Below are 11,563 nucleotides of genomic sequence, written 5' to 3' on the forward strand. Positions count from 1 at the left end.
TCATTCAAGAACTTCAATCCCTGTCCTCTGGTAACTGACTCTGGTCAGTGGCAATTGGTTCTTCTGATCATTAATCTGCCCATTCCCACCGCTTCTTCTCCCATCATTACCAACAGCCCCAGGAAATCTCCAGTTATCCTTGTTTGCTCCAAAGCGAACATTCTCAACCTTGGGAATGTCTCCCCAAAATGGAAATTCCTCATCCCTGGACATGAGACAAGGCGTACAATTGGGAAGAGATTTTGGCAAAATATTGTCAGTTAGGAAATGGAAAAATGTTCAAATGTTCATGAAGCAAAACAGAAATCCCAGTCTCCAGCTTTGTGAACCTTTAGAAACACTTTGGGAAGCGGATTTGGAGGAGAATGAAAGATGACCTGTCCGACAGTCCAGACACCGTCCCCTTGTTGAAGAGGCCGGGAGGTTGATTCTGATGTTCTCGGCACACGAACTGATCTGAGACATTGAAAGAATTGTCGTTCCTGCACATCAGGAAATCAAACCCCTTCTCGCCTCCGAGCCAATGAGAGAACTCGGGAACAGGCAAAACACTGAAAGGCTCGAAGGGCGACGGCCCCGGAGTAAGAAAGCTAGTTCCTCGTGACATGGATGTGTCTGCAGACAGCCCCCGGTATCTCCAGAATGCATCTCCCAGGCTTGATTATGGAAAAGTTAAACTGATAGACGACAATTGTAATTCTTGGCGGGGAGGCTGAATTATAAAATCACTAAGCGATGGTGCCGCCCACATCTGCGCCTGTCTCTGTGGCACAATTGGTCAGCGCGTTCGGCTGTTAACCGAAAGGTTGGTGGTTCGAGCCCACCCAGGGGCGGTGTGTTCGCTGCTCTCCTTTGGCTTCGAAACTGTGCGCTTTTAATGGGGTCAGGAGAATGTTCCCCAAACGGAAATCTTCTCCACACAGGGGGGTTGCGAGTTGACTTCATGTCTTACCTAAGGGACTGCGTATGCTGAGAAGACGAGACCCAAACAGAAAATCAACAGGTTTGACAGTACCTGTCGGAGCAAACAAAATTCTGAAATGTTGCCTCTCATTCTCTTTCCACAGATGTTGCCTGCCCTGCTGAGTTCCTCCTGCAATTTCTCACTGAAAGTTCATTTCATCTTTTCGGGAGAAACACCGAAATATCTGCAAACACCATGTGCAGATATTTAACCCTTTCGAATCACTGCGAAGTGATTGGAGTCAAACAAACTCTGCGATGATTCACTCTTTCTCAGCTCCACAGGCAGACAGACCTGGGAAGTCAAACTGTCAGTGTGGTACTGAATCGTGGGCCGAGTGGTTGATGCGATGGACTTGAAATCCATTGCGGCTTCCCCACGCAGGTGTGAACCCTGCCGAGTACAAAATGAGAAATGTCGTCGAAAAGAAAGGGAGTTTGCTCTCCGGCTTCTTCTTTAAGATTCAAATCAGTGGAGGGGGAAAAACATTTCACTCAAATTGGAACTGGTGAGAATCTGCAACCCACTGCCTGTTCGGGTGGAACAAGCAGATACCCTCAGAGCTTCTTTGGAGGCTATGAGCAAAGTGTTTGGAAATGAGACTAGAAGAGTGAGGGGTTTGAAATCGTGATCGAAATGAAGCAGGTACCTGTGGACAAAGGCGTTTCCTTTGCCAGTGAAAGAAACTGCTTCACAAAGTTGGGCCTATGGAAGGGAATCAGTGACGGTGATTATCTTTGGTTGTTCACCTTGTGAATGTTCCCATTGCTGCGCATGTCCGTGTTGGCGTCAGAACTCTGCAGCATGGTGGCGTTAGATGCGCACAGGGACTGGCGCACCAAACTCCACCTACCTGTTTGAAATGCAGCTCACAGCTTGTTCACACACCCCAATTAATCTTTCTCATTCTCCTGAAGCCGGCGTACGGTTTGAATTTCCGACCTGCGGGAATGAGAATCCTTACACTGTCTCGCGTCAGTAAATGTCCCTGAGAACATCTGGGTCAACTCACAGCGCAGTCAGATGAGGGGAAGCTGAAATAGCCCCACACGCTGTTTACAGGCACATTTTATTCTCCCCAACTCAACGCCTCAACCACTGCGGCTCCTGGGAGTGGAAAAGAAACAATCACCAAAACCCCGTCTAAGCTCTGTGAATCTTCAGAAAATCAGCAAACGTTCATCCCTTCGGATTTTCTATCCTAGGCTGACAGCGATGGGTTTTGTCACTCTTTTGGAGGACATTGCAAGTAGATGTTTTGCAGAAAAGCACCATAATGCCATCTGATTAATCAGGACCTGGATGTTTTCGGTCTTTGAATGTCAGTGTTGTGCTGCAGAACTTTGTTGTTGCCAGTTTCTAATACTTATCTTCCCAGTCCCCTGTATCACTTGTCGAAAATGTTTAATTTGTGTCTTGTAATGCTTTCACTGTCTGCTAATGAGGATAGTGTTTCCATGTTTTACCTAAATTATCTTGACCTTGCATACCTCAAGCCTCAAGCTAATTTCACGAGAAACCCTCTCCAGTTCAAAAGCCAACTGTTCATGATGGCTCTGTTCCTTGTCACGTGTCCAATTTCAGATCGATGTTGTTAATGTCCCTTCTACTCCTTCAGATCCAGGTTTCGCTCACAGGGCTAGAACAGAACTGTCACCAAATACATTGACCAATCTACGTTCATCCTATCGATTGTATTAGCATCATCAACACTTCTCATCAAAATAACTCGAGAGATTTTCATCACAATTTTCTGTGAACAGTTCTACATTAGCTTTGCTGAATGAACCCCAAATTTCTTGAAGTGGCTCCTTATTTTCGGCCCTGATTATTAATCTCTCTACGCATGGGAATGGATCCTTCCCTCCCGCTCTATCTCTCATCAATGTGTTTAGTTCAATTCGATCTCCCATCAGCCTCCTCTGTCCTGATCAAATCCAGGGGAACAGGAAACGTTGGGACTATGGCACGGACAGGACAATCCCAATACTCACCTTTCCTGTTAGAACTATTCAATGAGAAAGTTTAGACCTCTACTTTGGGCGTGTAGTTGTGACCGAACACTTAAGGTGTTGGCGTAGAGATCATTTGGGGCTCCCCGCCCAGGGTGGTAACCTGCTGGCTATGCTTTCTTCGCTGGCGATTTTAAATAACTTCCTGTTGGTTGCATTATCGCTCAAACTTCACAAAACCCGTCTCAATAAAGACCCGTTTTCTCATGTCTGGGATTTGATTGCCATGCAGGACACTCGGGTTCTGAACAAACAACGTACCAGACTCACAACGTCAGCTCTGTTTCCCTTTCCACAGATGCTGCTCGACCTGTTGGCTTTCTGCAGTATTCTCTGTGTTTATTAGGCACAAGTGCTGCTTTTCATTCAAGAACTTCAATCCGTGTCCTCAGGTAACTGACTCTGGTCAGTGGCAATTGGTTCTTCTGATCATTCATCTGCCCACTCCCACCGCTTCTTCTCCCATCATTACCAACAGCCCCAGGAAATCTCCAGTTATCCTTCTTTGCTCCAAAGCGAACATTCTCAACCTTGGCAATGTCTCGCCAAAATGAAAATTCCTCATCCCTGGACATGAGGCAAGGCGTACAATTGGGAAGAAATTTTGGCAAAATATTGTCACTTAGGTAATGGAAAAATGTTCAAATGTTCAAGAAGCAAAACAGAAATCCCAGTCTCCAGCTTTGTGAACCTTTAGAAACACTTTGGGAAGCGGATTTCAAGGAGAATGAAAGATGACCGGTCCGATTGAGCAGAGACAGTCCAGACACCGTCCCCTTGTTGAAGAGGCCGGGAGGTTGACTCTGATGTTCTCGGCACATGAACTGATCTGAGACACTGAAAGAATTTTCGTTCCTGCACATCAGGAATTCAAACTCCTTCTCGCCTCCGAGCCAATGAGAGAACTAGGGAACAGGCAAAACGCTGAAAGCCTGGAAGGGCGACGGCCCCGGAGTAAGAGAGCTAGTTCCTCGTGACATGGATGTGTCTGCAGACTGTCCCCGGTATCTCCACAATAGATCTCCCAGGCTTGATTATGGAAAAGTAAAACTGATAGACGACAATTGTAATTCCACGCCGGGGGGCTGAATTATAAAATCCTTACGCGATGGCGCCGCTCTCGGCAGCGCCTATCTCTGTGGCGCAATTGGTCAGCGCGTTCGGCTGTTAACCGAAAGGTTGGTGGTTCGAGCCCACCCAGGGGCGGTGTGTTCGTTGCTCTTCTTTGGCTTGGAAGCTGTGCGCTTTTAATGGGGTCAGGAAAATGTTCCCCAAACGGAAATCTTCTCCACAAAGGGGTTTCTGAATTCAATTAATGTCTAACGTAAGGGACTGCGTGTGCTGAGAAGACGAGACCAAAAGAGAAACCCGGCAGCATTGACAGAATCTGTCGGAGAAAACAGAATTCTGGAATGTTGCCTCTGATTGTCTTTCCACAGATGTTGCATGACCTGCTGAATTCCTCCTGCAATTTCTAACTGAAAGTTCATTTCATCTTTTGGGGTGAAACACCTAAATATCTGCAAACACCATGTGAAGATATTTAACCCTTTCGAATCACTGTGAAGTGATTGGATTCAAACAAACTGTGCGATGATTCACTCTTTCTCAGCTCCACAGGCAGACAGACCTGGGAATCAAGCTGTCAGTGTGGTTCTGTATTGATGGGCCGAGTGGTTAATGCGATGTACATGAAATCCATTGCGGTTTCCCCACGCAGGTGTGAACCCTTCCGAGTACAAAATGAGAAACGTCGTCGAAAAGAAAGGGAGTTTGCTCCCCGGCTTCTTCTTTAAGATTCAAATCAGTGGAGAGGGATTAATATTTCACTGAAATTGGGAATGGTGGGAATCTGCAACCCACTGCCTGTTCGGGTGGAACAAGCAGACACCCGCAGAGCTTCTTTTGAGGCTATGAGCAAAGTGTTTGGAAATGAGACTAGAAGAGTGAGGGGCTTGAAATCGTGATCGAAATGAAGCAGGCACCTGAGGACAAGGGTGTTTCCTTTGCCAGTGAAAGATACTGCTTCACCAAGTTGGGCCTGTGGAAGGGAATCAGTGACGGTGATTATCTTTGGTTGTTCACCTTGTGAATGAACCCATTGCTGCGCATGTCCGTGTTAACGTCAGAACTCTGCAGCATGGTGGCGTGAGATACGCACAGGACCGGGGCGCAATGGATGATGCATCTGACTCCACCTACCTGTTTGAAATACAGCTCACAGCTTCTTCACACACCCCAATTAATCTTTCTCATTGTCCTGAAGCCGGCATACGGTTTGAATTCCCGATCTGCGGGAATGAGAATCCTTTCACTGTCTCGCGTCAGTAAATGTCCCTGAGAACATCGGAGTCAACTCACAGCGCAGTCAGATGAGGGGAAGCTGAAATCGCCCCACATGCTGCTCACGGGCACATTTTATTCTCCCCAACTCAACGCCTCAACCACTGCGGCTCCTGGGAGTGGAAAAGAAACAATCACCAAAACCCAGTCTAAGCTCTGTGAATCTTCAGAAAATAAGCATGCGTTCATCCCTTCGGATTTTCTATCCTGGGCTGACAGGGATGGGTTTTGTCACTCTTTTGTAGGACATTGCAAGTGGATGTTTTGCAGAAAAGCACCACAATGCAATCTGATTAATCAGGACCTGGATGTTTTCGGTCTTTGAATGTAAGTGTTGTGCTCCAGAACTTTGTTGTTCTCAGTTTATAATACTTATCTTCCCAGTCCCCTGTATCACTTGTCGAAAATGTTTAATTTGTGTCTTGTAATCCTTTCACAGTCTGCTAATGAGGATAGCGTTTCCGTGTTTTACCTCAATTATCTTGACCTTGCATACCTCAAGCCTCAAGCTAATTTCACGAGAAACCTTGTCCAGTTCAAAAGCCAACTGTTAATGATGGCTCTGTTTCTTGTCACGTGTCCAATTTCAGATCGATGTTGTTAATGTCCCTTCTACTCCTTCAGATCCAGGTTTCGCTCACAGGGCTAGAACAGAACTGTCACCAAATACATTGACCAATCTACGTTCATCCTATCGATTGTATTAGCATCATCAACACTTCTCATCAAAGTAACTCGAGAGACTTTCATCACAATTTTCTGTGAACAGTTCTACATTAGCTTTGCTGAATGAACCCCATACTTCTTGAAGTGGCTCCTTATTTTCGGCCCTGATTATTAATCTCTCTACGCATCGGAATGGATCCTTCCCCCCCGCTCTATCTCTCATCAATGTGTGTAGTTCAATTCGATCTCCCAACAGCCTCCTCTGTCCTGATCAAATCCAGGGGAACAGGAAACGTTGGGGCTATGGCGCGGACAGGACAAGCCCAATACTCACCTTTCCTGTTAGAACTATTCCATGAGAAAGTTTAGACCACAACTTTGGGCGTGTAGTTGTGGCCGAACACTTAAGGTGTTGGTGTAAAGATCCTTTGGGGCACCCCCGCCTGCTGACTATGCTTTCTTCGCTGGCGATTTTAAATAACTTCCTGTTGGTTGCATTATCGCTCAAACTTCACAAAACCCGTCTCAATAAAGTCCCGTTTTCTCATGTCTGGGAATTGATTGCCATGCAGGAAACTCGGGTTCTGAACAAACAACGTACCAGACTCACAACGTCAGTTCTGTTTCCCTTTCCACAGATGCTGCTCGACCTGTTGGCTTTCGGTAGTATTCTCTGTGTTTATTAGGCACAAGTGCTGCTTTTCATTCAAGAACTTCAATCCCTGTCCTCAGGTAACTGACTCTGGTCAGTGGCAATTGGTTCTTCTGATCATTCATCTGCCCATTCCCACCGCTTCTTCTCCCATCATTACCAACAGCCCCAGGAAATCTCCAGTTAACCTTCTTTGCTCCAAAGCGAACATTCTCAACCTTGGCAATGTCTCGACAAAATGGAAATTCCTCATCCCTGGACATGAGGCAAGGCGTACAATTGGGAAGAAATTTTGGCAAAATATTGTCAGTTAGGCAATGGAAAAATGTTCAAATGTTCATGAAGCAAAACAGAAATCCCAGTCTCCAGCTTTGTGAACATTTAGAAACACTTTGGGAAGCGGATTTAGAGGAGAATGAAAGATGACCTGTCCGATTGAGCAGAGACAGTCCAGACACCGTCTCCTTGTTGGAAGAGGCCGGGAGGTTGACTCTGATGTTCTCGGCACATGAACTGATCTGAGACATTGAAAGAATTGTCGTTACTGCACATCAGGAATTCAAACCCCTTCTCCCCTGCGAGCCAATGAGAGAACTCGGGAACAGGCAAAACACTGAAAGGCTGGAAGGGCGACGGCCCCGGAGTAAGAAAGCTAGTTCCTCGTGACATGGATGTGTCTGCAGAGAGTGGGATCAGACTGTCCTCAGTGTTTCCACAGTAAATGTCCCAGACTTTATTTTTGAAAATTAAGACTGATAGACCACAATTGTAATTCTAGGCGGGGCAGGCTGAATTTTTAATTCACTAATAGCCTCCCCTAAGCGATGACCTTTTGTCGTTGCCTGTCTCTGTGGCACAATTGGCCAGCGATTTCGGCTGTTAGCTGAAAAGTTGGTTGTTCGTGCCCACCCAGTGGCGGTGTGTTGGTTGCTCCTCCTTGGCTTGGGTTGTGTGCTTTTAATGGGGTCTATCAAACAATTTCCAGAACAGTTGCTTCTCATTCTGTCTCCTTGCTTCCGTTTGTCCCGTCTCCAGGAACCGGGCCCTCTCTACTGGCAGAAAATTAAACCGTTTTCTTTCGAAACTTTACTCTGACACCTGAGTGACCAGTGACAAGCATTGCCCTCCTCAACAGAGAACAGGAGAAGACCACGCAGACCTCCACGAGTGTGTCATCTCAATTGTGCACATTGGGTCAGTATATCAATGTGAAATATTTCTGTCGAAGTGTTTTGGGAAGCAGATGAGTAGGCGAGGTGCAGAACAGAGCGCCCTTATACAGAAAGCTGCTAAAGAGGACATTGAGTGAATAGGAGAGATGGTTTCCCTTCTGGGTGATGCTCCCATCACGCACCCGCAGACATTCCCACATTCTGTTTTTTCGAACTGCGATTTCGCTCAAAAGCACATAATTTCAACACTCACAAAATTCAAACTTTAACAATTTGCTCATCGATGTACTTTGCGGACACCTGGAAAAAGTTCTTCCAAACGTACCTGGGGAATTTCGGTCTGAGGGCTCTTGAACTTTAAGTAGAAGGAAGGGAAGTTTGCCTCGAGGCTGCATAATGTGGAGATGTGTTCCCCATGTTAACTGATAGTGGTTGACCATCCCAGTGCTTCCTGATGCAGAGTTGCCCTGACCCACAGGGAGGTTTCTTTGATAAACTCTCCCGGGGGCTTCCAGCCGCACCGTGACGTCATAGGGCGAGCCCCCGGTGATGGCCTGCAGCTGCTGTGACGCAATAATGATGCTGGCCCCGGAACATGAATACAAATTAGTTTATTGGTCACGTGGTACTGAATTATTGGATGGAATGTTCTTTCAACTTCACAGATTTATATGTGAGAGGAGGTAAGTGGGCAGGGTTACACCTCGGGTCCACTCTTCCTTCACTCTCAACACCCCACACCCACCTCCCATTGTCCCAAGGCACTTTATCCTCTAACCGCCGAATGTGTAACACCTGCCCATTTACCTGCTCCCTCCTGAATATCCAAGGGCTCGAACATACCCGCCAGGTGAAGCAGCACTTTACCTGCACATTTGCCACAACCTCGTCTACTGCATTCGCTGCTCACAGTGTGGTTTCCCCAAAGTAGCATGAAGCATAAACTGGGTGACTGTTTCGCAGAACATCTCAATTCTGCCCGCAAAAAAGGCCCTGAGCTTCGGGTTGCCCGCCACTTTAACACGCCACCCTGTTCCCTGGCCAACATCTCTGTCTCAGGCATGCAGCAGTGTTCCAGCAAAGCTCAGCTCCAGATGGAAGAACAACGCTTCATTTTCCACTTGAAGACCCTACATGCCCCCTGTCTTCAATATCGAGTTCCATGACTTTAGGGCCTGAAATCCGCCATGTCCTATTCTCTCCTATTCACGTAACGTCGTCTTTAGCAGCTTACCCATCTAAGGGTGCTCTGTTCTGCACCTCGCCTTCTCATCTGCTTCCCAAAAAACTCAACATGAATATTTCACATTGATATACTGGCCCAATGTGCACAGTTGAGGTGACACACTCGTGGAGGTCTGCGTGGTTTTCTCCTGTTCTCTGTTGAGGAGGGCAATGCTTGTGGTCATGTTCAGATGCGCAGATTTACACGGAAAAGGCAAGAGAATGATACGAATTGAGACACGCGTTTACTTATGGTGTAGAACCAGCAGAGCGAAGGTGGGCCGCATGGCCTCCGTCTACGCTGTGACATATGTTATGATTCAGAGTTAAATCACAGTTCGATCAACAGAATGTGGGAATTTAGAAAACAGTTCATATTCACACAGCCTCCATACGTCTGCGAAACACCATATAACACGACAGAAGTGGAGATCTTTGACACCAGTCTCGAACTTGCCTGTCACACGCCAGACGAAAGGGTGAAGGGATCTATGGAAAACACTCCCTGCGGGAAAGTGGAGTGGCGCAGCGGGAGGGTGCTGGGTTCATGTCCCTCGATCGAAACTGTCGTCTGCTCTTGCTTCCCTTTGTAACGGGACTCTGTTCTATATCTTGCCTTTGCCTCTGCTTCCCAAATCTTCGAGTATCTGAGCTGAATATGTCACTAAACACGGGCCCAATTTACACAACTGAGGAGAAGTGCTTGTGGAGATTTGAGTTGTTTCCCGCCGGTCTGCTCTGAACTGAATCCTAACACCTCTTCTCTGAAATGGGAATGAGCTGGGGAAGTTGAAACAATTCGAATTCGAATCCCTACAGTGTGGAAACAGGCCCTCCTGCTCAACAAGTCCTTATCAACCCTCCGAAGAGTAAACCACCCAGACCCGACATTTACTTCTGACTGATGCGCCCAACCTACCGACCTCTGGGCACTATGGGGCAGTTTAGCATGGTCAGTCCACCTAACCTGCACAGCTTTCGACTGTGGAAGGAAACCGGAGCACCGCAGGAAACCCACGCAGACACGGGGAGATTGAACAAACTCCACACAAACAAGCTGCACACGGGTAGGATCGAATTCAGGTCCCGTTATGAGACAGCAGGGTTAACCACTGAGCCACAAAGCCACATTATTTGCGGTCGTATTCATTCCCTGCAATAATTCCCCACTCCGGTTCAGACGGGAATGACAGGACGATCAGCATTTCAAAAGCAGCATCACCACACAGACACAGTTCCCATGATGAGGACACATATCACCGATTGGGAATTATCTCGGAGAGATACAAGTGACAGAGAGTCACATGGAAATGATGGACTGAACGGCTTCAGGCTGCGGCGGAATGACGTCACGCGTTGATGCCGTCCCTCTCCCTGTCTCTGGGACAGAGCGGCTGAGGGAGAAACAATGGCTCATTTTCAACTTCATCTGGGACAGTTGGGGCTCAGATGTTCACTGCTGCCCGTTCGCAGCAAAGAAACAGACGTCCGTGTTAGAAAAGGCCTTCTGCAGGATTGCTGTGTGAAGACGAATTCTGAGCACCGAGCAGGCTGCACACAAATACACTCATATGAATTTACCTGAGGGAACAGTTTCCGGTGTCCATTTCTCTCTGTCCCACCAGCACAGCATCGTTCTGTCTCTTTGATTACAGACCTTTGTAATGTAGTTAAAACTTGTCCATTTCGCACGCATTAGTGGAACTGACGTCTCCCATCCCAAGTGATTGCGAGAGAGCAGAAGAGCGATTGGGCTCTGCCCTCCCCCAGAACAGTTTGCAAGTAGAAACAAAATGGTTTAATTATCCGCAAGTGGAGAGAGTCCAGTTACTGGGAACGGGACAAACAGCAGCGTCCTGGGCGCAGGGAGACGGAATGAGAAGCAAATGTTGTGGAATCTCTTTGATGCTTGCGATTCTTGGAGCAACTCAAACGTATTTCACACTGAGCAAGTCTCAGCTGCTTCAGGGGAGGGCGCTTAGAGCGTCCGGGGTCAGGGCAGCGCGCGCCTGACTGGGCCTGTGCCTCATTGGTCTATCGGTATGATTCTCGCTTCGCGCCTGCAGTTGGGTGGATTTGCGAGAGATCCCGGGTTCAAATCCCGGACGAGCCCTCCTTTCTGAAGTTGCCTTGTGCAGAAATGCCCTGGTGATTTTCTCAAAACGCACATCTGTTAAACGAGATCGGACTTGTCTGAAGCAGGGATGGGGTCGAGCTCCCATTACTGCGAACAGGATAAAAGGAAACACTTGCTCAAAGTCAAAACAAGCATTACACATAGTTCGCCCGCGCAGTCCGACTCTGAATGAATCCTCCAGCTGCATTATTATACAATTGTGAGGGTGAAATTTCAGGAAGCGGGGAAGTGAAGTGATTGCAGACAGCGCTGAACTGGTTGACGTTAATGGTGCCGTGTCTGAGGATTGTCAGCAATGCAGGTACATTGGAAAGATGGGACAGTTCTCCTTGGAGAACAGTAGGTTGAAAGCTGGCCTGATTGACGTTTTTCAAGTCATGAGGGTCTAGACAC

The 11,563-nt window shown here is 47.4% G+C and overlaps 2 non-coding genes across 2 annotated transcripts; both read left to right on the plus strand.

Annotated features, from left to right (window-relative positions):
* The first annotated feature begins 759 nt into the window (after positions 1–759).
* On the plus strand, positions 760–833 carry trnan-guu (transfer RNA asparagine (anticodon GUU)). Its single transcript has one exon. It is a non-coding gene; the product is annotated as a tRNA-Asn (tRNA).
* A 3,271-nt stretch (positions 834–4,104) lies between these two features.
* trnan-guu (transfer RNA asparagine (anticodon GUU)) lies at positions 4,105–4,182 on the plus strand. Its single transcript has one exon. It is a non-coding gene; the product is annotated as a tRNA-Asn (tRNA).
* The last annotated feature ends 7,381 nt before the right edge of the window (positions 4,183–11,563 follow it).

Source organism: Chiloscyllium punctatum, chromosome 36 (assembly GCF_047496795.1).
Source record: "Chiloscyllium punctatum isolate Juve2018m chromosome 36, sChiPun1.3, whole genome shotgun sequence".
Taxonomy (NCBI): Eukaryota; Metazoa; Chordata; class Chondrichthyes; order Orectolobiformes; family Hemiscylliidae; genus Chiloscyllium; species Chiloscyllium punctatum.